Here is a 27,578-nt window from a genome sequence, read left to right on the forward strand (position 1 = left end):
AATACAGCACTGTGCTGCATCCTGAAATGGCTGGATTTCAAGGCGGGAATAGGTGATGACTCGCTTGCCTCGTGGGTGTGTTGCAAATTGGATCATTCAGTAAACATCTGTAAAGTGTTCTGAGATCCTTGAGTGAGAGCGCCAGTAAGAGGCAAATTATTAGCTTATTGTTGAGGTGTATAGGAGAAACCTTTCTGCACTGATTCAATTCAGTGGATTTAGTACCAGAGTTTCTATTTAATGTTTCCATTTCATTTAGTCCATTTGTGTTTAGCTTCTGCTCTCTCATCTTATCCTATCATGATGAGCCTTTTATTCTACTCTCTTAAATGTAGGCTTCAAACTTTCCAGTTAAAGGCTGACTACAATCAATTGAGATCAGTTTCAGGTACTATAGCTGTATTGCTTGTGGCTAGTTATTTGCCAGATGGCAGCCTTGGGGCCGAGATGAATAATTTTTAAGTAGTGAATTGTCTTGTTCAGTTAAACATTTAATAAAGGTTTAATTAATGAACTAGAAGACCTGAGATGGGAAAATTGCAACAGTGGAGCAATACTGTCTTGAAAACAATGAGAAAGAGAGAGAGAGAATTTTTTGAAGAACTTTCCAAACAGGACGAGTCCTTGCCACAAGGACTCCTCGTTCTTTTTGCTGATACAGACTAACAGGGCTACCACTCTGAAATCTGTTTCCAAAAAGGATGCATCCTAGAAATGAGCTCTCTGTAGAATGGTTGCTTGGTGGCCAGTTTAGAAAGCAACCTTCCAGAGAATGAATTCTAGACATTTTGCATACTAGTAATTTCCCTGAATTTTGGAATATAAATGAAACATCACTGAGACCTCTGTGTAACCTCATCTGGAAAACAATGAAAGGACTCTGAACTGATTCTTTTCTAACTTGTTATCCTGTGAATAAATTAACTGCACAGACAGTGTTTTATAGTGGAAACTTGCAGCTGGACCAATTTTCTGCATCTTCTCAGTATTTTCTTTTCACTCTGTGATCTGACCACACTGTCCTTCTAAATTTATATCACTGTCATCATCATCTTGCTTTTGCAGCAAACCTGAGCACTTTGAAAGAGTAACCGCCGATTGCTGTAGCCCTCCATAGCACTCTGCAGGTGTTTCATTTAAAGATGTGCTCTAGCTGTGGCCCAACCAGATACTTGTCCTGTACAGTTGACTGGGTGAATTCACTGTTCAAAAGCACCCTAGGGCAAATGCTCACATATGAAACAGCAATCCCATAACGTTAATAAAATGGCAATTGAGCCATGTGTCTGTATCCAAGCACGCACCTAATTTTATTTAAAATGCTTCTCAACTGGAGACTGTTCATCTCATTACAATATGTTCGTTTGTTTTCGCTTGTTTAGCAACTCATCATATGCTACCACAGAATACTCTAGCTTATAAAAAGGGGAAGGAAAAAAACCCTTTTGATGATTGATTAGCTATCACTTTGCTCCTAAGTACAGTGTTTCTGAAGGACTAAATGGAACAGCCCCAAAGAAGTCCTGGTCTCTGTACAATAAGTATTACTACACCAGACAGCCTACAAACGCAGCATCTGAGAAGCACGCACTCATCTCTAGCTGCTTTCCTTTGCCGCACTGATCCTGTCCTACGTCTCTGACCCACTTATGCCTTTGAACTTGGCTCCCTTTCTACCTCCCCCACATCCCTGCTCCCTGTGTCTATTGTATTTGCCTCTCCACTGATTTCTAGTCACTCTGCCCCTGTACGCCTTGTCCCCTCCTCTCCCTCTGCAGCTTTGTCATCCTAGCCTCCTTCCCAGCACTGACGCAGGACCATGAATCCCCCGTGCAGCCAGGGGATTCAGTCACAGCTCACCAGCCATGTAATTAAAATAAGCTAAATGGAGAATGGGTTCAAACTAATTGCTAGAAAAGGCGACAGGGAAAACAAGTGACCCAAGTCCATTGTCCTTATAAACCCAGGCTGTAACATTAGGGCTACACTTTCCTCCCCGTGACTATGACTTCCCGTCACTGCAAAGTTACAGACTGTGTTGGCGTGGCCTTGCAGAACATTCAGCCTGTCTATCTGCAGCACTGCACCCTAAGGCAGAGAGATGGGCCCCAAACCGGGGCCCTCAAGGGTGCCTGTGCGAAGAAGAAAATGTGTACTGGCTTGTGAGCTGAAAACGTGCTCCGCACGCTGCACCTTGGCACTTCCCAGTGGAGGTGTTTGCATCAGGCCCCTTCCTCTGCGTAGGAGGCAGGATTTCTGCACCCCCACTGCACCCCCTACCCCAGTAGCACCTCCACCGGCCACTTGCTCCATTGCAGGAGAAAGAGGAAAGAGTAGATCTGCCGGCTTCCTTCTCCCAGAGAGCGGGAGAGCGGGACAGTTTAACTTGAGCCAGGGCGCCTCTAGCAAAGGATGGTTCCCTCCCCAACAGCAGCCCAGGAGCGGGGGTGGGGAATGGAGATGCTTAGACCGGACAATCCCCAGCCACAGCACAGACAGAGCCACCTCGGGCTGCTCTAACTTGCACCCAGTGGTCTGGCTTGTTTGAAATAAAATATTCCGTCCTTGGGCTGAAAGGCTGGACACGGCTGGACTCAGAGATCCATCCAAAGGGCATTTGTTGTTAAGGGACTGAAAAATCCCATTTCTGTCGGAACGTATTTTACCTTCTCTTGTTGCAAGTACCCCTAATATCACTGTAAGTGGGAGAGATGCTGTGTGTGTGTTGGCGCAGGGGGGAATTCTCTACCCTTTTTGGCTTCTTTCTGCACTTTCCATACCGTAAGGTCACTGTTCTCCTGGGTAGCCTGTCACTCAATTTCTCCTTTAGTTTGTAAGGGCAAAATCTCAGTAAGAAGGGAGAGAAAGACAGGAGTGTGAGGCCGTAGCACTATCTCGCCAACAGCAGTTGGTCCAATAAAAGATACGTACCTCACCCACTGACTCTCTAATGTCCTGGGACCAACACGGCTACAACGCTGCCAGCACCATCAGATTGTCCAATCTCAGCACTCCAATGAAACCCAGGAAGTGCTTTTCAGCCACAGACAGCACTGCCAGCAGGGACGATATGGCAGTATCTAGAGAGAGGGTGAGCGCCTTTGGGGCAGGTTTAGAACTCCCTCAGCGTGTAGATACATGGTGATAGGGGCTCTAGAAACCCAAGAGTGGCTGCTGGATTAGACAGAAAGCCAACCCTCCCTTCAGTTTGCAGTGGGATGGTGAGACATGCTCCTCTCTGCCCCTTCCACTACACCCTGTACCTATGGGGCACAGCCGATAATACTTTCAGAGCTACACATACCGGTGAAATGAGGAATAGAGAAATACTGGCATACATGCAGCATTGCTGAGTTAAAGGTTTGGGAACAGCATTTAGCTTTTGTAATTTCCTGACTTGGAGTGTGTGATTTGCCAACCTTTATGCAAACCAAAAGCAACACTTTAGTTCTAGTCAGGAATAACAAAAGGCATTTGAACAGTGGGGGAGGAAGGTGGGGAAAGAAATAATATAGCACATTTACAAGAAAACAGCAGGATTAATACAGCAAACAACCAAAGCAGAATAATTCAGGTTGAGGGGAGGTATAGATGCACTATAGCAGAAGAGTTTTTTATACCTTATAATAAAAATCCACCATTGTATTTATACGGGTTGCTTTTGTGACATTCTTTTATTCACGCTTAACAACCTTGTTTTTAAGGAGAATCTATATTGTTTTTTGGTACCTGATGTTGTGCTGTCTGCGCACATTAGGCACTGATAGCTCCCCGTGCAATGCAGTCCCACTCTTTTCCCACTTCAACCCTATTTTCATTTGTTCATTTAAAGTTTGTGCCTGGTGGGCATCGGCAGTGAACTTCTTTCACTGCATCTTCCTTTGGGCTTCTCACTGCTACCTGCTTCATTAACACACCAGCACTGTGTTTGTTTGGCACTGCATTGTGCTGCATACTGGAAAGGAGCAAACAACTTACCAGCTCGGTCATTTTCTATACACAATGTACATTATTTGTTAAACGGAGTTTAAAAATAAAGCATCATCCCTAGTTCTAATTGTATCTTTTATCCAGTAATGGATCCGTTTTGGAAAAGATCTCAGGCTGAAACACAGTGAAGAGAATCCATCCATCATTCTCACTAAAACTATTGCCAAGTTCCCCAGCACGTGCCTTGTACTGCTGGTTGAGCCTCATCAGCTAAAAACTGAACAGAGTGTGATATGCAACCAGCCTCTACTGTTCCTGCTCTGTCAACTATCACTGAAGGACAGAGCAACACAATCAGTAAGTAGCTAGGAGAAAAGCATGGTACCAATACTTTAAACAGACTTGAGATGGCTACCAATACCTCTCAGAAACCCCACAGACAGCTCAGGTGGATTACTGCCCTTAACGATACAGAAACAGACTATGCAGATCTAAGGAATGACAGCGATTGGTATACATGTTAATGGCAACAGCACTCCGTGTGACATTTTAAATCCTCAGTACAGTCGATCCCAAAGACTTGGAAACTAGGAAGAGGAATTTAACTGCATGTTCCTGCTTAGAAACCAGAAAACCCAAAGTGCAAGTGTCCTGTCAATCCACTTGAGAGCGAGAAATTATTGACACCTCACTAAAAAGTACTTAACGTTAAGCATGTGAAACTGCTCTCACCTCAGCGTGGAAGATTGGTCTATGACTATTTGCTGTAATTGACATAAAAAGTACTCTCCATTATCTCTCTGTATTGCATTGATCTGAATTACTCTCCCAACCCTTTCCCTGAAACACAACCACTAGAGTGTCTCTGGGTTTAATTTTATTAGGAATAATCACATCTGATGGGTCAAGTAAAATGTATTTAATCACTTATCCCTAATGGCTTAGCTATTTTTAATGTGTGTACCCTAAATCAGTGACAAGTTGCAGTCAAATAAAGACAAGAGCCATTCTTAACTTGACTATGATACATTAATTCAAAAAACAAGATACTGCACCCATCATGGTCTCTGCCTAGCCTCTTAAATGTGTTCTCATCCGGTATCAGAGAGGTTGAAAATCCCACTCTAGTCACCCAGATCTTCCGTTAGCAGATGAGTTACGTAGTTCTCATGCCTGAAGGGTATTTGGGAAGATCCTTTACTAATTATAGGCTAGCCTCCTATCATATAGTTCAGCCCTTATTCAACACTGGTCCTTTCTTCTCTGAACATGGTCTTTCCTGACAGTCCATCAGCTGAGCGCACAGTCCCCATATTTAAACAGGGATTGAGGCTGGAAGCGGATTGTTTACTGTGTGGGCCGCACACTAAAACCTTGCTCCCCATGCTGGTCAGATTTAGGCCACGTCTGGACACACTCTGTGGCTCAGCTGTCTATAGAGGCTTCTGCATGAGGGCCTAGTCGAGAGAGGTTTGAGATACAAGCCCTTGAACTGGGCATGGAGTCCATTGGTTAACTGGTAACTCTGCTATGCAATTCATGTGCTTTCTAACAAAACACAGACTCATGGACTTCAAGGCAAGAAGGAACCAACATGATCTAATCTGACCTCCTGCATATCGCTGGCCACAGAATCCCACCCCACCAACCCACTCCGGTAATAAGCCCATAATCCTCTGGCTCAGTTACTGAAGTACTCAAAGACTTCACGTTACGGCGCATCCACCATTTATTCTGGTTCAAATCAGCAAGTGACCATGCCGCACGCTGAAAAGGAAAGCAAAAGCCCCCCAAGTCTCTGTCAATCTGACCTAGGGGAAAATTCCTTCTCAAATCCAAATATGGTGATCAGTTGGACCCTGGGCGTGTGAGTGAGACCCACCAGTCAGACATCTGGGAAAGAATTCTCTGTACTAACTCAGAGCCTTTCCCATCTAGTGTCCCTTATCTGGCCACTGGAAATGTTTGCTAGTAGCCAATGGGCCAGATGCCATTGTAGGCAGTCTCACCATACCATCCACTCCATAAACGTATCAAGATCAGTCTTAAAACAAGTTAGGTTTTTTGTCCTCACTATTCCCGAACGTCACTTCTCTGATGGTTAGAAACCTTTTTCTAATTTCAAGCCTAAACTTATTGATGGCCAGTTTATATCCCTTTGTTCTTGTGCCTACATTGGCCCGTAACTTAAATAACTCCTCTCCCTGCCTGGTGTTTATCTCTCTGCTGCATTTAGAGAGAGCAATCATATCTCCCCTCAGCCTTCATTTGGTTAGGCTAAACAAGCCAAGCTCTTTAAGTCTCCTTTTGTATCATAGATTCTCCATTCCTCTGATCATCCCAGTAGCCCTTCTCAGACTGAACACGTAGAGACTATAATAAGCATATAATACAAATCTATTTTTAAAACTCCTTTAGTTTATTGCTTTAGAATTTCCAAGGTCCCTGCTCCTACTTATTCCTCTGTCACTCTATAAGACTATTCATCCCCAACACAATCACTCATTCACATTCCCTCTTTTACTTTTATTCTTAGATATGATGCAACCTCTATTCAAGATCCATTTCCATTTTCAAGAGCAAATATTTCTCTGTAATCCCTGCTATGTCATTATTCTCTTTTTATTACACGTACTTTAAATGTCAAAATCCATCTTCTAGAATTAATCAAATATAAAGTAAACCTGGCAAAAGAAAGTGATCCTGAACTAGGTGTTCCAGATTAAATAGAAACGTACACTTCCTTTTTAAAAAATATACTTGTTTTTTTATTGACTCTGCATTTTCAACTGGAGAGAGATCTATCTATCAGAAGCATCTCATAGTGGTAAGGTTGCCAACTTTGTAATATATAAAAACCGGATACTTCACCAGGAATGTCGGAACCTCCCCTGCCCTGCCTCTCCCCCCAAGGTCCCGCCCTACCCCACCCCTTCCTCCTGAGGCTCCACTCCCCATTCACTCCTCTTTCCCCCCGCCCCAGGCACTCACTGCTCTTCCCCTCTCTCTCTCCCTGTCCCAGTTGGGAGCACTTCACTTGCAGAGCTGGGGCTGGGAGCTGCAGCCACCCGATGCAGGTGGCCTCAGCTGAGTAGGGGCCACGGGTGATGACTCGGTGCGTCCCCATTTCCAGTAACTGGACTTTGGGTGTCCGGTCAGTAGATCTGACTGGACACCGCCAGGTTCCCTTTTTCAACTGGACTTTCCTGTTGAAAACCAGACATCTGGCCACCCTAGACAGAGGGCCAAATTCATCCCAGGTGCAGCTCCATTGAGATCATCAGGCATTGAGATCACCAGAACTGAGTGTGTAAATGTCAAAGAACTAACTGGTCAGACTGGCTGTAACCTCTGGGGGGTTTCGCCTTCCTCTGCAGCATGGAGTACAGGATACTTGCCAGGATTATCTGGGTGGATCTCACTTAAACCTGTTCCTGCCATTGCAGAGGCCTCAGGCACCAGTGCGCCTCTGTCCCTCCTATTCTCAGCAGAGGGACATATTAGGTTAGTCTCCTGAGGGCTGTGATACTTGGGTTTAATTTCGGTTGTCGGGTTTAGGGTGCGGGTATTGGCGGCCTGTGCAGGCAGTCAGCCTAGATGCTTTGGTTGTCCCTTCTGGACTTCAACTCTTTGACTCTAATACCTCAAATGTACCCAAAGGCAGGGAAATGCATCATAATCCAGGCCATAACTTTAATATAAGTTTTTCTTCCAAAACAGATTATTAAAGGAAGTTAAAAAGGAAGAAAAACAAGAGATAGGTGGCTGAAATGAGAGGGTGGTGTATTTTGAGAGTAGAGGGAAGCTGTCTATGTTGCATTTGTTTAACTGTTTTTAATCAGTTTTGTGAATTAACTTTTTTCATACTTACCGTTAGCTGTGTAGTACCTCAGAGGCCCCAGTGATAACCACTTCTTTATACATTTTCTAGAACCGCATTTTAATGCAGTTGTTTCAAGCTTCTTAATTTCATTCAACTTTATGCTTCTATCTTGTGCTCTGTTTATTTGCAGTTTGAATGCCTGACTTATCAAAAGCCCCCAAAGTAATGCCTTGCCTACAATCCATAGCAAATTACCCTTTTGGATGCCTATATTGTTTTTTAAGAAACACAGAGCATTTTTAAAATTGGTTTCACCCTTTGAGGGTTTTGTATCAATAAACATTTCACCTTCCAGCTTTTCTTTTTCTGGTCTCCTAGTATATGTCTGAAAGCATTTCTCTGCCGGGGCACAATCTGAGTTTGTGATAGGGTGCATAACTTCCCGCATTGGCAAAAGTGCATATAAAACACAGGATCTTGCCTATTTTAGTGTGCAGGTTGTGTTGAATTGGACTAAAAAGAATAATCTTTCATTTTAGGATTCTGAGATTTCCACGTGCCACAAAGAGGTCAGGCGGTTAAATAGGTGTTTAACTTGTTTCCTGCACCATTATTCATTAGTGGATTGCAAACTGGATGGGGGGCCAGGAGACCTGAATGCTATTCCTTCATCAGGTGGGCAAGTCACTTCACTTCTCTGTGCCTCCAGTTCCCCTCCCACCCTGTAGCTGGCTTTTCTGTTTAGACTGGAAAACCTTAGGACAGTGTGTGCCTGTTCGGGGCCTAGCAAAATGGGCTCTCTAGGCTCTGATGTGATACAGATAATCACCTTTCTGTCTGGTCTACCCAGTTCTGGCTTCAAAACACAGGTCAAATCTCTTCCTATTACACTTGCTGAAGGCTTCAAGTTCCTGAAAAATGACATTATCGAAGTTTGACTGTCGCCGCATATACGGATTTATGCCCAAAATGGCATTTCCCCTGGGGGGAGGGGGTACCTGTAAGGAGAAGGACTTTACCTTATTCACCTTTAGTCTCTTCTACCCTATAAAAATTCTGCAAACCTCCTCCTCCAGCACTGCTAAAACTGGTTTAGCTTCCCCAGTGTGGTGTTAGCAACCTGGGGAGCCCTCATGCAGATAGGCCATCAGCTGCCGCTTGCATTTTAAGCACTGTGCCATCTAATCCAATTGTGCTATAAATCATAAATAATTATGTAGACATCTACAGGTCAAGATATTTAATGCTCTTGTTTAGGATAATGTCAAAATTCATGGGGCCATTACCCAGCATTCCATAGGGGTGACATAAGGTAATTGCATTGTATCCACACAATGTAATCATTAGTGTCGATGGACCTAAATTATAAAGATGTTTTTTCTCTAGCCCTTTGCGTCCTTGCTTCCTGAGTCTCACACTGGGCAGGCAATCGGATGGTTGGTGGCATGATTCCACACCGTGTTAAGCCTGCTGAGTTTACAGCCAATTTTAATACAGATGAACTCTTCCATGAAGCTCTAATCCTTGCATAGCATAATTGAAATCTTCATAGGCGTTCGCCTAATGTGCAGCGAATGCATTTCCCTTTCATTACTGAGCATTCAAAGGTATTGATTTTAAACAGCATCCTAGGCTCTGCTACACGAAATAACTCCTATTTCCATTTGAGGGCATGGAAGTGCATGCGGTGTCGGACCCTCCAGTTTCTGACCTCAGCTTTGCTCCCAAACACCTACTTGCCACAGCCTGCCCCAAAGAGAGGCATAAATGGTTTCGGTTCCATTCAATAACTTATGCATATGCAGAAAGGAAAAAGCATTCTCTGTGAGCTCAGTAATTACAATTTCAGAGGTCGAGCAAGGCATACTAATGTACCTGATTCCCGGGAGAACTCTCCTGACTGTGCTCTCCACATACTGAATAAACGGAACTCAAAAGACAACGCACACTGCTGGTGAACATTTGCTGTACGCACTATGCAAGGCATCAAGGGTACGAGTATAGGGCTCCACTACAGTTGTTTGCACATAAAGAAACTATGAAGAGGGCTTCATCAAAGAATTTCCCTGGGGTAAAGGGAGTCTCTGGATAACACAGAGCTGCTGTGGAGAGGGCATCTGAGGCATGAAAAGGGGGCTGGCTTTTGTCCCTGTGCCTCAGTGATCCCTGGCTGCCAGAATGTTATAACTGCTGTTATTTATTATTGATGCTTCAGACACCTTAACAGGGATCTGCGTCTCATTGTACTACGCAGCACACAAAACAAATAACTCACAGACTCCCTGGCCCAGGGTGCTGGCGGTCTACGATGCAACAGGTGAACAGACTAACAGAGGAATGACAAGGTAACAGTTGTGACAGGATGGAGTCCAGTGGGCCAGCTTACATCTATTATATTCACTGCTTTGTCTTATATTCTGCTTTGTATCCTGTAAGTATATTATGTATTATATAATATGTATAATATATGTATTGTATTCTGTAAGTCATTGGCTTCAGCAGTTAGCATGAGGCCTATGAACTTTGGCACAGATAAACTTGGGTAACACACAAGTTTGGGGGAACTGGAAGTAGAGCGTAGGGGGGTATTTTGTCCATAATGACATCAGCCAACCACAGAACATGAACTGACACCGGCTTCTGGAAGGTTTTGGTCAGAACATCCAACGGCAAGAGTGCCATGACAATGAACTGATGTATATGATAATGGGGTGAAATCATAAATACACTAACCTATAGAAGAAGGACATCTTAACATTGGTAAGGGAAGGAAATACATACAAGGAACCCCCCTATCGAATATGCATTAGACATGGTAACGTCAGTGTAACATATTATAAAAGTGTCATCCTAGGGCAGTAGGAGACAGAGACGTAGCCCTTGGGAGGGGCCAGAATGATGGCCACTGAGGAGGATGAAGAAGGTGACGGTGATGAGGAAGATAATGGTTAACAGTTCAGGTTGTTCTGCAAGGGATGGTGTGAGCATGGATGTTCAGATGTACAGTCTGTATTATCTCTCTCTACCTTACTGAGTTAGAGCGTGGGGGGCTTTGCTAAATGTATTAATACATTATTTATTGGGAACTATAGAAGAGTTCCTATAGTGTGAGTGCTGCACATGTGCACATCGGGGTTCCCAACTACGTAATCATTCTAATCATACTGGGCCTGATCTTGGGACAAGAACCTATCAGCCATCATAGTGGTAACTTGGAATTTTATTCATAATCTATCCATCAGGCTACACAGGGCAGGGCAGCCAAGCACAAGTGAGATCAGATATGACTACAGGGTGACAGTGTGTTACATGAAGAAATACTTCCTTTTGTTTGTTTTAAAACTGCTGCCCGTTAATTTCACTGGATGATCCTTGGTTTGTGTGTTATGTTAAGGGGTAAATAACACTTCCTTATTCACTTTCTCTGAACCAGTCATGATTTCATAGATCTCTCTCATATCCTAAGAACAGCTCTACAGAGTTAGATCAATGGTCCATCTAGACTATTTATTAGATAAGTTAAATGTACTCAAGTTGGCAGGGCCTGATGAAATTCCTCCTATGGTACTTAAGGAACTAGCTGAAGCAATCGCAGACCCATTAGCAATTATCTTTGAGAACTCAGGAGGGCGGATAAGGTCCCAGAGGATGGGAGGATGGCAAACACGAGACCTATCTTTAAAAAGGGGAACAAAGAGAAGCCAGAGAATTATAGACCAGTCAGTCCAACAATGATGTCTGGAAAGATCCTGGAACAAATTATTAAACAATCAATTTGTAAGCACCTAAAGGGCAACAGAGTTAGAAGGAATAGTCAGCATGGATTTGTCAAGAACATATCATGTCAAACCAACCTAATTTCCTTCTTTGACAGGGTTCCTGTTGTAGAGGATGGGCATGAAGCAATAGATGTGATATATCTTGACTTTAATAAGGCTTTTGACACAGTTCCTCATTACATTCTCATAAGAAAACTAGGGAAATTATTATAAGGTGAGTGCACAACTTGTTGAAAGACTGTACTCAAAGACTAGTTACCCATGGTTCCCACATCAAACAGAGAAGGTTTACCTAGTGTGGTCCCGCCAGGGTCCCTCCTACGTCCGGTACTATTCAATACTTTCACTAATGACCTTGACCTTGGCTGCCAATAGCTGTGATTTTTGTAAAAAGAACAGGAGTACTTGTGGCACCTTAGAGAATAACACATTTATTTCAGCATAAGATTTTGTGGGCTACAGCCCACTTCATCAGATGCATAGAATGGAACATATAGGAAGAAGATATATATACATACAGAGAAAATGAAAAGGTGAAAGTTGCCATACCAACTCTAAGAGGCTAATTAATTAAGATGAGCTATTATCAGCAGGAGAAAAAAAACTTTTAGTGATAATCAAGATGGCCCATTCCAGACAGTTGACAAGAAGGTGTGAGGATACTTAACATGGGGAAATAGATTCCATTTGTGTAATGACCCAGCCACTCCCAGTCTCTATTCAAGCCCAAGTTAATGGTATCTAGTTTGCAAATTAATTCTAGTTCACCAGTTTCTCGTTGGAGTCTGCTTTTGAAGCTTTTCTGTTGCAAAATTACCACCTTTAAGTCTGTTACTGAGTGGCCAGAGAGGTTGAAGTGTTCTCCTACACGTTTTTGAATGTTATGATTCCTGATGTCAGATTTGTGTCCATTTATTCTTTTGCGTAGAGACTGTCCGGTTCGGCCAATGTACATGGCAGAGGGGCATTGCTGGCACATGATGGCATATATCACATTGGTAGATGTGCAGGTGAACAAGCCCGATAGCATGGCTGATGTGATTAGGTCCTATGATGGTGTCACTTGAATAGATATGTGGACAGAGTTGGCAACGGGCTTTGTTGCAAGGTTAGGTTCCTGGGTTAGTGTTTTTGTTGTGTGGTGTGTGGCTGCTGGTGAGTGTGCAGTGTAATGCAGACACTTGTCCAACAAGGCGCAGACTGAAACCAGCACAACTAATGTCTCGCAGACCACAAAACAAATAATAATAGATAGTCACAACTCGCTACTCAGGCAGTGTAAGATTTCTAGGCTGACTGGTCCATATATGATAGTTTTAATGCTTTCATCAAGCCAATTTGCCCCAGGCTGGATTTGCTCCCTCCTAGCTTAGGGAGGGGCCATGGGAGCTGCTGGAGGCGGAGCAGGAGCAGTGAATCTGCTGTTCTCCTCCCCGAACCTGGGCAGGGAACCGCTGGGGCTGCCAATGGGGAAAGGCTGCAGGGTTGGCAGAGCTCCAGAGTTGGGCTCCGCTAAGGCTTCACCATGGGACAGCAGCAATGCTCTCACTGCTGGGCTGTGTATCATTGGCTCACCGTCTATTTTTAAGGTTTTATTTGCAAGCAGAAGGGCTAGAAATTTACTGAAAAAAAAGTTTTGGATCCTGCTGAAGTCGCTGGACGGGTCCTGCTCATCCAGGAAGACTCTTCCTCGCCTTAGGGGAGTCAGTGGGTGAGATTTGGCTCGGCTGCTAAATGTATTTGTGGCAATTTCATATTTTTAATGCAAAATTTATGCACAACCACCTGGCTTTCACACCAAGCTGATTTAGAACCAAGTAACGCATTTGTGCATTTCTAGGATTATATTTGGCAGTACAAAAATACGACCAGAACCCACCATCCATCCAGCTACCGCAAAACTATAACTATAAATATGTCAGGCACATTACAGAAGCAAAGGACAAGGCAAGGGAAAAGAACAGCCACTGATCACCAGCCAATATGGGTAAATGAAATAAAACACAAAATGGATGGTGGCCATCAATCAATCCTAACCCAGCCTTCCCCTACAAGTCACCTTCTCCATCATGACCCGCTGTTCCAAGGATGCTAATTAAAACACAGCACACATTGCCCTTCCATGGCGGTAAGGAGCGCTGCACTGGCAGGCAGCATGGTTCCTACCTACCAGCAGGACCACAGCACTGAAATCCACTGAAATGCAGCACTCCGCTGAGGCAGCTTAGTTTCTAGGGGGCCACTCCCCAAACGTGCCAGGTGCTGATCAGTGGAATTGCAGAGTGGTCAGCACCTCCCAGACCCCATCACGTGTGTTCTTTGGAAAGCCTCTTGACTAACACTGAAGCTGTTAGTTATTCACCAAGGAATGTAACATATGCTCAGTTTCACATGCAGTTGATGTATGCGACTTAGAAAAATGATGGGGAAATGTGTTAGGGGCTTGTCAACAAGTATAAATTAAGAGAATGCCTTGAACCTGCGGGTGCTGTGTCTTAGACTGAGGCAAGGCAAAGGAAGAAACACCAAGAGATTTACCTTCCAACCGAAATAAGTTATAAACATTTGGAGTCTATTTGAGATAGTTCAGAGCCTGAAGGAGAGCCAGGGAAACAAAGGAGGCTAAGACATTCCTTAAATCTCTCTTCCTCGATCTTTGTAAAGCTTTTATCTACTACAGGAGGGACAACTTGCTGCTTACATGTTCATTTTCTTTAAAATCATGATCACGTGCTATTCACAGAGCTCAATGAGAAGAGGGATTTGACTCCCCTTTTATTTCCACATTCCCATATCTGCACTTGGCTGGATATTTTTTCTCTTAATAGCAAAATGTGATCCATGTTTTTGGTAGAGAAGTTAAAATGAGCTGCTCTTTCCTTCACTGCGTCTGTTATGAGTCACTATTATCTACTGCCATTGAGAGTGCTTCAGAAAGCACAACATGGCAGGGAATCTTTATGGAAATAATTCTTGTCATTGGTGGACAACATTACATCTGTGCCACGGCAAAGATATGAAATAATTCCAATCAGCCCTTGAGAGAGACATCCCACAGTTAGTATCAACAAGGAATTTTTAGCTGTGATGTTTTGCATTCATAGTTCTCATTTTTTTAAACTTTAGCTAGACTGGGATTAGCTAGAGTGGATCACTGCACCTTTCCACTGAAGTCAGTGCAACTGCAAAGGAGTTTAGGGTCTATTCTAGCTGATTCTGATGCAGGATAGGGGGCTATTATTTTAATTTCTAACAATGCAGCTGACTGATTTGTTGCCTTATTGACTTTTGTATCTGGTTGGCTTTTTCACATCCATTTTCATGACCTCCTGGATACCTATACTATTACCATACAGCACCGTGAAATGTGAAACCAAAAATCAAGTGGTTCAGAGAGAACCATAACAATGAAATGGTTTAGGAACTAAAGTGTCGCCAAGAATGAAGAATCACAACTCCTCCTAAAGCCTTTGTGACATACCAGGGCACAATCCAGATCAGTGGGGGGGCTGCATCACCCCTGCCCTGAATCCTTGGGTGCCTCACAATGCGTTACTGCTGTAGCTCCCACCTGGGCTCCTCACAAACAGCCTCCAGCATACCAGCCACATCCTGAGTATCTGTGTGTAACTGCAGCCTGCCAGCTACCCTGTCTCTCACCAGCCTGTGTTACATTGCAGGGTGACCCCAACACACCCCAGTCCCGGATCTTCCCCCAGAAATGCACATCCTGTATGCCCAGCCCTGGCCTGGACAGTGCGACTATTTTAAGTCCATTATTCTTTTAAGAGAATAATATCCCATCTTCTTTTAAGTAGCATTACCCAAACACTTCAATTTCAACACACTGGATTAGATAAAACAGTGAAACAAGTTTATTAGCCACAAGGAGATAGATTTCAAGTGAGTACAAGTAAGGAGGCATAAAAGTCAGAAATGGTTACAAGAAAAATAAAGATAAAACACTTACTATAGTAGATAAAACTATATTAGATTCTAGCAAAATTTCTTCCCACATGCTTCCAGCCAGGTTACTGATCAAACTCTTCAGGTCAGAACCCCTCCCCCAAAGTGCAACAGCTGTTTCCTTTTGCCATCTTGGGTGCAGAGAATGTGATGGGCAAAGAGAGTGCGGGGGAGGGGGGTCTCTTGGGGTGTTTACCCCTTCTGTTTATAATTTCAGTCCACCTCATGAAAAACATTTCCAGCTGGGATCTGGGAGACAAAGAGTTTGTGTCGAAATATGTTCCCTGCTGTTTTTTTCCACCTGTTTGAGCTCCCTTTGTTTTCCCTTCCTGCTTGATGACTTTGTTTACTGCTTAAATGAAAATTAAGGCAAACATACACTCCTTTGTTCAAGACAGGTGTGTTTGCCAATATCTGCTTGGGCGGGGCTTTGAGGTTTGGAACACATGTCAATAACATCATACAGGGAAATCATATAACTTCGCATACAGTGTTGCCACACATGTTTTACCTGGACAATAATGACTAGTAAATTGTGAGTTTTCAAAGTTTACAAGGCATGCCTTGTACAAAGATTATTACACTAGTGTGTAAGGTGTGAATACAGGGGTGTATTCCATCACAGCCTTAATTCAGGGCCCCAGAAAAAGCAGGCTGAAATACTGCATTCTGTTAAGGAAAGTGTAACATCAATCCAGGGGTGGAGGCAGGGAGAAGCTACTTCCAACAGTTCAAATGGGCTGGAAGCTAATCAAAATTCAGTCATAAAGATAACATTTGAAATGGGTTTACCTCTACTTTTCAAACAAAGATGGCTGCTTCAAGTAAAAATGTGCTCTACAATATATTATTGATGGATTTTATTTCATTCCTTGGTTGTACATAATTTACCGTAGGTATTGATTTTGGTCATTAAAATTAATATAATAAACCAGCATCTGTTCCCTCTGGTCTTTAAAGCCTTATTTCACTACATATTAGACACTTTAACAGAATCATTTAGAAAATAGAGCAACCCAACATAACCAGGTGCAGCAGAACATGTAAATAACTAGCATCAGTTAACATTTCAGCACATTTTTACATTTAAATTACCTTTTTTATTCTTTTAGCAGATTCTTGGATTTGCAGCCCTGAGGTTGCAGACTCCGCGCTCCCGCTGAGACATCCCAGCTTGCACGGAACTGGAGACATCAGGATTTATTCACTGCTGAGCAATACCTTTCAGAGCTAACCAGACTTACCTTTTCAAAACAGGGAGATTATGAGCTCCAGCTTTAAATCAAAGATGTCACTGATGTCAAAAGTTTAGCATATGCTGGAATATCTGAGCAGGGGCCCTGTCGCTGAAGGACAGAAGTTTTGGGGGCTTGCAGAAGAAAACAGAAACAGTATTTTGATGTCCAAATTTGCTGCAGTTGAAATGCAGGCAATATGTATTGCATGTAAACTACAAAGGTAAATGATACAAAAGAAGCAATGCACTGAGAAACATTTTCTTGTCTCCGTAACAAAATCTGATTAACCTGGATTTTGTCAGCCTGGGAGCTGAGTTAGTTTACAGAATTAATTTACGACTTCTCAGATGAGACCAATCAGTAGCAGGCCAGTCTGAGTGCTTCCATGGAATAGCAGGAAGGGAGAAACTCCTCACCTGCTCTACTTGGGCCTTTCTCAGTACTAAGGTTCTGGGTGTGCTTAGGAAGTTGCAATCAATCGCCATGACATGGACCCACGGCCTTCACTGCCGCTGGAAACCAAAAAAAAGCCCCATGGCCCATCACTGACCAAATGATGAAAACTTCCATCACCGAGGACATGATTCCAGACTTGCCATGCCTTTGCTCAAAAACCTCTCCCGGGATGTTAGTAACCTCATCTGTTACCAGCTGTCTCAAGCCTCCCTTTGGGTCAGGATAGGCATCTGAAAAGATGGTGATGTGCCAACTTTAACAACAGTGGTGCTTCAAATACTGATGGATGATAATCTCCCTTTAGGAAAGGACCAGGGTGAAGTGCTCATGCTGGTTCCATTGGCTCTGTCATCATCTCTTGATTCCAAGGCACTGTTGACTCACATACAACATTTTGCAGGTGTGGCCTGAGCCACTGAGTCTTCACTGGGTTCGCTCCTTTTCAGACAGGTAGTGCAAGGGAACTGCTTATCCACCTGAAGGTCCTCAAAGAGGAGCCCTCGTAGGTTCTTTCTTGTCACCCGCCCTTTTGGAAGGTTAGGCAGAGCACTCTGGGAACATGGTTATGAGACATGGCATCTTTCACCCTCTGCCTTTGTCCAGGTAAGATCTTACCTCTTCTGGCTGCTGTCTGAAAACGCTAGTGCTGCATATAGAGGAAGGCAAAACCCACCCGTGAGCCCACTGGAGAGCTCACTAGTAGAACAGAAAGTAACAGATGGAGAAATATTTTTCCACCTAGTCAAAACCTTAAAAAAAACAGAAAGAAAGAAAACTGGTTCTTGTTTGGGGCCATACTAGGTAATATTACTAAGCTGTGCACTCTGGACGGCAGAATTTTAATAAGTGAACCCCAGCCTCAGAAACAGAGCCACCAGCCTCTGAGAACAGAGGCTAGATCAAGGTCAGAGTCGGTGGAAGGCAGAGTGGCTTAGTGTCAGATGTACTGCCCATTAGTCTAATCAGGAAGGTCACATATAGTATCATCAGAGAAGCAACATCATGGCCATTCCCTTGGGTCACTCATCTGGACCATAACAGAGTGAACAAAGTAAGCAGAGCTGGAAGACAATGGCAATAAAACATTTCTAAGGCTGTAGAAGAGAAACAGAAAGAGCTTAGATCAAATACATGTATTTTCTCAAAAAAGGGAAGTTACAGACCCACTAAGTTAATAATCAGCAGCAGCAACGTTTGCACTGTTCAGAAAGCAGATTGTGCTCTCTCACGCCCCATAGAACAGCCATTGTTCAATTTCACTTCACCTAAGCGAGCAACAAAACTGGCTGGTGCCAGTGCAGCAGTGCAAATTTAAAAAAAAAAAAATTGAATGTCGTTCTATGGTTCTCCCTGCATGCTTGGGTCCCAGGGTGACTCTTGTTTTCCAGCCTGCTTTTTTTCACTCTTTCACACACAGCTCTTCTTTATTTGGGTGTCTATGGGGATCAACATCATGATTCAAGGTTCCATGTCTCAATCCCTGAGTAAACTCCCAGTTATACTCTCAGAAAACTTTTGGAAATTTAAAGAAAAAAAAAAGAGAGAGAAAGAAAGTTTTGACTAACTGGCAATGTCGGGAAAATTCTGGTTTTCATTGCTCATTGAATTCACTGTCAGTACAGAGTTCTCCAGATGGGCCTTTTGCTGGCACACAACATTCCAGGTGTGACTCAGGGCCAGAAGCACAGAGCTGGCCACCTACATGAGAAACGGGGTCGTGGCCCATGACTGGGGCTTGTCGGTGCTATGATAACACAAACACATAATCATAATTGTTTACTTCACAGTCCTGTGGCAGGACTAGGGAGAGGCAGAACATTGCTTTACATTACCAAGCAGGCCATTTGCCTAGACTCAAGGTGGAAGGAAATATCTCAGTGAACTCTTCTCATGGTTCCAACAAAGACTAAAATGTAGCGGATTCGGATTTGGGAGCCGAGCTCTGTGATGGGGGACTGCAGATTGGACCTCTACTGTGGGCTCATCCTCCTCCTATTGTCTTTTCTTCTCTGCTACAGTTGTGAATGGAGGAAATAAACATACTTGATGAAATCATGCCCCCACTGAAGTCAATGAGTCTTTCCACCGTTGACTTCGGTGGGGCCCAGATTCCACATACAATGCATAATGCATCTGGCCTCTAGCGCAATATACAGATGGAAGGAGTTCAAAATAATGCATGGACTGAGCATTCAGACACATCCTACCAAGCCGTTGTTTGAGGGACAGTCTATTCCAGAATTGTAAGTAGTAATCTGATCTCTTCCCTTCCCCGTGGGCTGCACTGTTTCTTTCTGTGTATCCAGCATATTCCATATGTCTGCAGTCTGCAAAAGGTTAAAACATATCCCCATGACTAGAGCACAGCACAGAAGAAATCTGCCTCTGAAGCTTTGCTGTAGGAGGAGAGATAAGCCTACAGCATCTTTTATGTGAGGATCCCAAAGCCCTTCACTATAGGACACATTCACCAGCTTCATCAAGGGCTATTACATAAAAAGCATGTACTGTAGGAGGCAAGGACATTGGGAAATTAATGTTTATTATTGGCTCAAGTTGTCAGTGTTCCGTTCTGAAACTGCAATTGACACACCAATAATGCAGATGAATACGGGAACGAGTATAGCATTCAGGAAGATGCTCGTGGCGTTTCTGACTTCCAAGCAACCTAAGAAAGATTACAGCTTGTGTTATTAAAATTAAAAATTAGTTCAATGTTATAAAATGAGGCAATAAATATAAAGAGTCCAATACAATTCATTGGAATGAATGGGAATAACAGCGAGATCTCTCTGCCCTGGAAATTGAAAGCTTCCATTGAGCACTCTGCCTTCTGGAGAAGCACCCTTACAGGGACAAGGGGTTATTTTTAAACAATTCCCTTTTGTAGGAACAGTTAGGAGCAACAAAGTGCAAAATTGCATCGGGAAAATACATACTTTTTCATAACCGGTAGTTAGGGTTGTAATGCAACTGTAAAGTGGGAATGTGCACAAAAGTTAGTGTCCATGTAAAGACAGCTGCAGCTGCTACTGCTTACCCAGCTGGAGTGATGATGGGAGGACATACAACTGTACTGTATATATTGTGACCTCTAGTTCTCTGCTAGCAACTCAACGAGAGAGATGTCATGGCAGGAGTCTTTCCCTTTCCATAGGTAAAGCAGTCTACATTGGATGCAGAAGGAACAGGGAAGTCAGTGAAGATATTTTGTGGTATGAGGAAAGATGTCACATGGAGAGAGCAGCAGGACTGAAATCTGCTGACTTTCCCAGAACTGCTCAGTGGCCTTAGTCAGGGTCAAAAGGAGCCAGTCAGTCTTCTGGCTTTTTTTTTTATTTTATTTTTTTAAAGTTGTGACAATGAGCAAAAAATGTGACCTTTGGTTCTAACTCACAAGGGTTTGGTCTCTGCTTTGATCTTTACAGCGGTCAAATCACAGTGAGGGTTTGGTCATTGTGACAGACTTGGACTGGAAGGTGTTTCCCAGAACTGAAGCCCTGTTCCATCTAGTCACAGGACCAGCTGGGGTCTCCGTGTCTGCAGAGCCTGTAGTAAACTTGCTTTGGGCAATAATGTTGCGGCTCTGGTCTAAGTCAGGAAGAGGTTTCATTTACTTCTTCTTCCCCCTTCCCTCCCAATTTTTTTATTTGTTTGTTTGTTTGTTTCCCTTCCTTAACCCCATGGTAAAGTTCCTTTGGATGATCACAGTGGCACAGACTACATGGGACCCAAACATTACATTAGCATATACCCGCACCAAAGTGTTCCGGTCCATATCCTTATTCTCCTGAACACACTCGCACTTGCCCTCCTTCACAAATCTGCACTATTGAAGACAACGGACACATTATTAAACACACAAAACTTTGCAGACACATAAATTGAACTATCATCCAGAAGAGACTCTTTATTATTTTAATTTAAAAAATAGAACAAAGCAATGTTTTTTCCCTTCATGGAGCTACAGTAAATCATCTAAGCATAAGGAAATACATGCAAAATGATGGCAACACAATCCATATTCCTAACCACTGCATATAACTGATCTGCCACTGGTTTACCCCTTTGAAACTGCCTTCTAAAATGGTGGAAATAGATCCTGCTCTTTTATTTCTGTCTTCCTAACTGATGTTTAATTTAATTTTTTTTAAAAGAAAGGTTTTCAATCAGGTATGAGGAAATAAAACATTTATATTTTTTTCCACATATAGTTGATGTCAGACAACCATCTTTATTCAGCACATTGAATTGCTAGTGCCAACCAAGCTGAATAGCAATGTGTGTGTTAATTCATTTGACATATGTTAGTGACGTGTACGAAAATGTGAATGATACCAAAACCGTAGGCCTCTGAGCAGTTCTGGGAAAGTCAGCAGATTTCAGCTGGCAGTTATTTGGCAAATCTGATTTTCCTTTTTGGTTCCATGGGTTCTCAGTTATTTCCTGCATTTTGCTTCCAAGCGGAACCTTCTACATCTTGTGAGACTGACATGCTGGTAACAAATTCCCATAATCATGCCACAAAGGGTCCAACTTGTTTATACAAAGAGGAAATTCAAGTCACACACCACATCAGTGTGTCACAGTCATGTCACATAGAGCTAACTCACATTAGTTTACCACTCGTATAGTATCACAGGTATCTATGGTAACATCAAACTGTACTTCACGCCCCTAGTAACACATGTCAGTTATTCATATTTGTTCAGTCCCAGATTGCGGGTCATGCAGCATGATAATTGTAGACATTACAGGAGGCAGCTACCTACTGGGTCATCCAGCCCATCTCCTTCCCAAGGCAGGTGTGTTCCCAGGAATATTTACTAGTGTTTTCTCTAGCCCAGTTTTAGTTACGCTGACCAATGGGGCTTCAGGCTCTTTTCCTAGAAGACTACTCCACAACCTGAGCCTAATGCATCTCCCTGTCAGGGAGCTTTTCTCCTGATACTAAGCTTGTATTTTCTCTACATTCCTTCACCTCATGCATCACCCTAAATAACTTCCCCCCTCATTGGTGTTTACTGGTTGCTCCTTCATTGTCACTTTGCCCACTCATACATATGCAGTGGATTTAATCTGGTCTCATAAATCATCTTCTCCAGACCTCTGATCATTTTTGTTTCTTTTCTCTCAACTCCCTTCATCTTCCCACTGCCTTCCTAATGCTGTGCCCAGTGCTGGAGACACCAGACAACAGGGGACAGTTCTAACTCTCTTCTAGGATATATGGAGATATACCTATCTCATAGAACTGGAAGGGACCCCAAAAGGTCATAAAGTCCAGCCCCCTGCCCTCACTAGCAGGACCAAGTACTGATTTCACCCCAGATCCTTAAGTGGCCCCCTCAAGGATTGAGCTCACAACCCTGGGTTTAGCAGGCCAGTGCTCAAACCACTGAGCTATCCCTCCCCCTTCTTGGAAGCCTCTTGGAACCACAGACTAAAAATTACAGTTGGTGTTTCTTCTGCATTATCATGTTGCAAACTCATGTCTAATGGTTAGTTCTTTATCAGCCCTAGGCCTCCTACATCTTTACTAATTTTCCTCTTCCTCAGTACTATTCTATGTCTGTTTTGAATTTCCATCCCCAGGTCCATTATCTTGTTGTTTCACAGAGTGAAACTCGTAGTTTTCTGGCTTTGTTTCTACGTTCTTCAGATACCTTTTAATTATTCCTTCGGTGTTTGGAACACCAACCAATTTACCTATTTTGCTAAGGCTGTTTATTCCCCTTCGTAGATCAATAAGGAACCTATTTGGATCAGACATAACACACACCACAAGTTATCCACACCCACCTCTCATTAGTCAATTAATATTTATGATTTCCTCTTTTCCATTTGTTTGATGATTTTCAATGTGCTTTATTTTCACAGACTGCCAGGCCAGAACGGACCATTATGGCTGGTATTAACGATTAGGGCCTTTTTGGACTCCCTCTTGGAAACCTAAGGGTCTCACCACCTTTCCAGCTAATTCAGTTGCATGATTGTCACATATAATTATCATGGCCCCAAAAACAAGGGATCAGGGTTAAGCACAGGGAGTGCTCCAACCCCAAATCAAACCCAATATCAAGCACAAAAGTCAAAAGAGCCCGAGTCAGCATGACTTCAAACTCGGCTGGATACATTTCTATAATAGCAGCAGAAAGTATCTGTATTTTACGTGGAACGTGGTGAAGTTCTTGACTTTACTGGCCCCACTGGGGAGAGGACAGAGGTCCTGCTGCCCAGTGACAGGACCTAGAGGCTCTCTTACTAACTGAGCCAGAACACCGCTAGAACTCACAAGTGTGTGTGTGCGCCCCAGTGGGAACTGACACCCCCTTCAAAGAGGTGCAGTATGCACCTCCTCTTGTGATGACTCTGTTCTCTTGGCTGGTTCAAAGCGGGGGCAGAGCATCTGCCCCTTTACCGCGGCTGGGCATACATACCTGCAGGGCATTGTGTGACAGGAGTGTAAGCACCAAGGTTTTCTCCGCCCTTTATGCTCTTTGCACAATCACTTAGGACTAGCCACAATTTCACCAGACTGCTCTTGTGTCCACATCTCTAGGCAGGAAAAAACTGGTTTGTATCGAGCAAGAACCAAATTCACCCAAAAGGAACCACTGCCGTGGTTCAAAAAGTTTGGTGAACCTATTTTTTCAGCCACAACCAGGAGGACAAGTACCAAAGCACAAGAAAAATGACTCTCTCTCTTCTTCTGACTCAACCAGAATTAAGGAGACCTAGAAATAACACTAAAAACGCTGCTCTTGTGAGATGTCCGGCCTGTTTTCTAGATCAATAAAGTTCACAGATTATCTGAACTCAACCCTTTGAAGTTTACCCTTAACAGAAACATAACCAATAAAAACAAAAGTTTTCCTAGTAAAAAGGATGACTTTTGCTCTGAGTGGCAACCCATGCAGCTTGTCCCAAAGCAGCACTCCTGTATAGACCAGTCAAAGCAGGTTGCTAAATTCTGTCACTTCCTTCTATACAACTCTCAGTCTCCAACATACATTGTTCAGGAACATTATGCAGTTTTAAAGTAGGAGCAGATTCAAAACACACTCCAGTAACAATACAGTCACATTCATTTCTCATTACAGGTTTGATCTGGCAGGGCGGTGCTGGGTACTCTGGTTCAGTCCAGAAAAGCACTTACCCACACGTTTAAATTTCAGCATCTAAGTAATCCCCATGAAGAAAGTGGCAATTGCTACTTGCACTCTGCTACGGATAATTTCCCAGACAAAATGTGCAGTCTCAGAGTTCCAAAGTACACTGCTAGTAATGTTACTGTATGCTTCTATAATGATGACAAATATTTTTTCATAGAAAATTGCAGAGAACAAAATAAACCACTGGGAAACTGAACATCAGTATGCATAGGAGGGTTACATTTACTGGATAACTATTGGGAAATGACACAATCCCGTCTGCATCAATGGGGCATAACAGCTAAGCCCATCTGCACTGCTTTGACAACTTATTTCAGAATGTTCTCCTATAGCGGGTAAATTTCCAGTCACATTGGCTTTCCCAATGCATTACTGAAGTGCAAGTGTTCCAATGAATTTAATTAGGATATTCTGCAGTGATAAGTCACAAGTTGGAGAGTTCAGTTTCTTAAATATGTGAGAGCAAAAATTTCTCTATAGTTCAGTAAATATTGCTGAAGTTTAAAGCTGCTCAGAACTTAGCTAGAAATCACTAACAGTTGACAATTAGCAAGTTAGAACTTACTGTATTGGAAAGTACGTGCAGCATCCTGACTTTTGGAGTGTTTAGCATGCAGTACTTATTAGTCACTATGAACTTCTGAAATTATGCCTCTAGGAAAATATGAATTTTCAAAAGAGCTTGGAAATAGTCCAAGATTCACTACATCTAGTATTCACAAAGAAGATATAAATTAAAACTGCGGCTGGGAAAACCTGCCAAAGAAGCTCATGTAACAGAATACAAGTTTGCAAAGCTTAGGAAGGAAAAATTAAAGTTAATAAAGGATTTTAAAAGGGTAACATTATAAACATGGGCAGCAAGAAATAAAAAAAATATTGTTATAAAGTAATTTAAGGTAAGTCTAAGGGGCTCAATCTCAGGGATATATAACATGTCCTATTTGGCTGAGGTAGGCACAGGACTGCTACTTAACTGAGTTTATGCAATGGGTAAAAACTATGCATCAGAATGTCATGTCGCAAAGCTACAATGTTAGTTAGAATACTGCACAGTCATGTAATGAGGTTGTATCAAACACCATCAAGGTGCGATACGAGGACATTTCTAAGACCCAAATGTTATTTCAGAACCTCTTAAGTTCATGCAAGCTAAACCTGGAGAACATGAAGTTTACTCATCAAAACTGGAATGAACCCTTAAAAAAAACTCTATTGGTGGCAACCCCAGATCAGGTAGAAACACAATAAAGCAAAATCTAACAACCACCATCATCAGTCCACAAAGTATCAGCAGTCACAGAGTCTGCTTGTTCTTGGACATTTACAACATCCTACTAAAATATCAGACATTCCCAGAGGTACCATAAAGTGCATCAGAGGTTCCAGTTATTCCTTGTCCTATAGACAGGAAAATACTGGGGTGCTCAGATACCACTGGGCACAAACACCACACAATCCTGATGTTTTAACATACAGTAATTCACTGTACTTCTGGATATTACTGGCAGGCATATGGCAAAATTATTGCTCTTTTCTTGGTTGTATTTATGATAAACCAATACGTTCCCACCAATCTCTAGCTAAGTCAGAAATTATTTAACAAATGGGAGAAAAATAACAAAATATTATTTATTGAGCATCTGCCTGCCAGTATAGACAGCCCTTACGCCATCACCCACAGTATACATTACCCAGACAATACATTACAGACACAAAGTAATGCTTGAAGAAAAACAGCTCAGAAACCTTACTGCCACGGTACAACTTCAGCCAGGAAAGTCAAAGCTGTCAAGTATTGGTATAGTATCAAGTAATAATTACCCAGAAAGCAGAGCCTCTGTCTAGTCAATTCACTGGTTGTTCAAGCTTTAGCCCCTACAGCACACTGCAGAAAGGGAAATCCCAGAGGAAAAACAGAAATCTGACAAGGAGAGGTGATAGGAGAAAAGTAACGAAAACATGTATGTTACTGTGCTGTGGATTTTCTATTCAGTTCCTCTTCCAAAGCAAATCAAGTAACCCATATCTCTCTAAAGCCAGCAAACGGCTGCTTTTTGAAGATATCCACACAGCACAGCAGTGCCCCAGCATTTGGCACAGCAAAAAAGTGAACAAAAACTTGAGAACATGGCCATGTTCCTGCATTTTCATGTTTGCTCAACAACCTTCTCACCCCCACAGTCATGCTTCTGTTTGGTTGACAACTAAGAGTAGGCCAATTAATAACAGGCAGAGACAGTATTGCATCAGCAGGCATTCAAAGGGAACTAGCTGCACCTTAGAAACTTAGAAGATCATAAGAGAAGGATCAAGGACCACAAAAACAAGTTGTCTTTGGCGTTTGGAATAGGTAATACTCGTTCACTGAAGACAGCAAAAGCACATTATTTTATATATGGGTTATCAAATGTACCATGTCGGACCACAGATCTGTCACACGAGCAAGAACCCTAACACCACATGGAATTTGAATTTCCTACCTATATAAAAGTGCAGCAGCCATACAGTAAAGCCAAAGGCAAAAACCGAGGGAATCCATGGACCAGAAGAACTCATGCTCTCGAGTTTATATTGGATTAGTAGAATAGATCTAAATTAACCATTGCCAGCTTGCTCATAAAACAGTTGCTTAGAGTGACTCTGGTCCAAACACTGAGGCCCATAGTTTTAACTCAATTCTTCTACAGGCAAACTACCACTGATGTCAGGGGTTTTTACATGTCTAAGGACTACAGATTACTAAGTGTGGACCTCAGGCAATGGCCTCAAAAATACGATTAAAACAGAAAGAACTAAGCATGGGCAAAAGTGCTCAAGCTGGAGGTTTGGGGAGCTTCGTGGATCTCATCAAGCACCTCTGAAACAGGCCAGTGAGGGGGTGCCTGTGAAACTCCTGAACTTTTCAAAAAGAGAAAAAACTGCCTGGAACACTTGGCCTGGACCACGTGAGAAGGTCCACACCAAGCTCTCTCCACTCTCCCCTCACCACACACACAGATCAGGCATGCCTGGCCTGCTAGATTGACCTGGGGTTGTCCAGGACTTTTAAAGAATTGGATCTGAGAAATCTCAACCCTCAACTGCAATGCGCAGGGCTTCAGAGAGAGCATCACCTCTCCCCACTGCACCTCTCCAGGGAAATCTTCTTACGTATTTCACATTCTTCTAGAGTTTGCAGCTGGCAAACCAGGCCAGCTGCAGGGTTTGC

At 43.0% G+C, this 27,578-nt stretch overlaps 1 protein-coding gene across 7 annotated transcripts in view; it reads right to left on the bottom strand.

Moving 5' to 3' along the window:
* Nucleotides 1-27,578, bottom strand: part of HTR2C (5-hydroxytryptamine receptor 2C) — a 653,091-nt gene that overhangs the window by 184,991 nt on the left and 440,522 nt on the right. The window contains exon 1 of one of the 7 annotated variants that reach the window (XM_039488611.1): nt 13,703-13,784. The exons of the other annotated variants lie outside the window; for them this stretch is intronic. The gene's annotated coding sequence lies outside the window, so the exon portion shown is untranslated. Of the gene's footprint in view, nt 1-13,702; nt 13,785-27,578 lie in introns of those variants that run through there. 7 annotated transcript variants of the gene reach the window in all.

The sequence above is a fragment of the Mauremys reevesii genome, linkage group 9, assembly GCF_016161935.1.
Source record: "Mauremys reevesii isolate NIE-2019 linkage group 9, ASM1616193v1, whole genome shotgun sequence".
Classification (NCBI taxonomy): domain Eukaryota; kingdom Metazoa; phylum Chordata; order Testudines; family Geoemydidae; genus Mauremys; species Mauremys reevesii.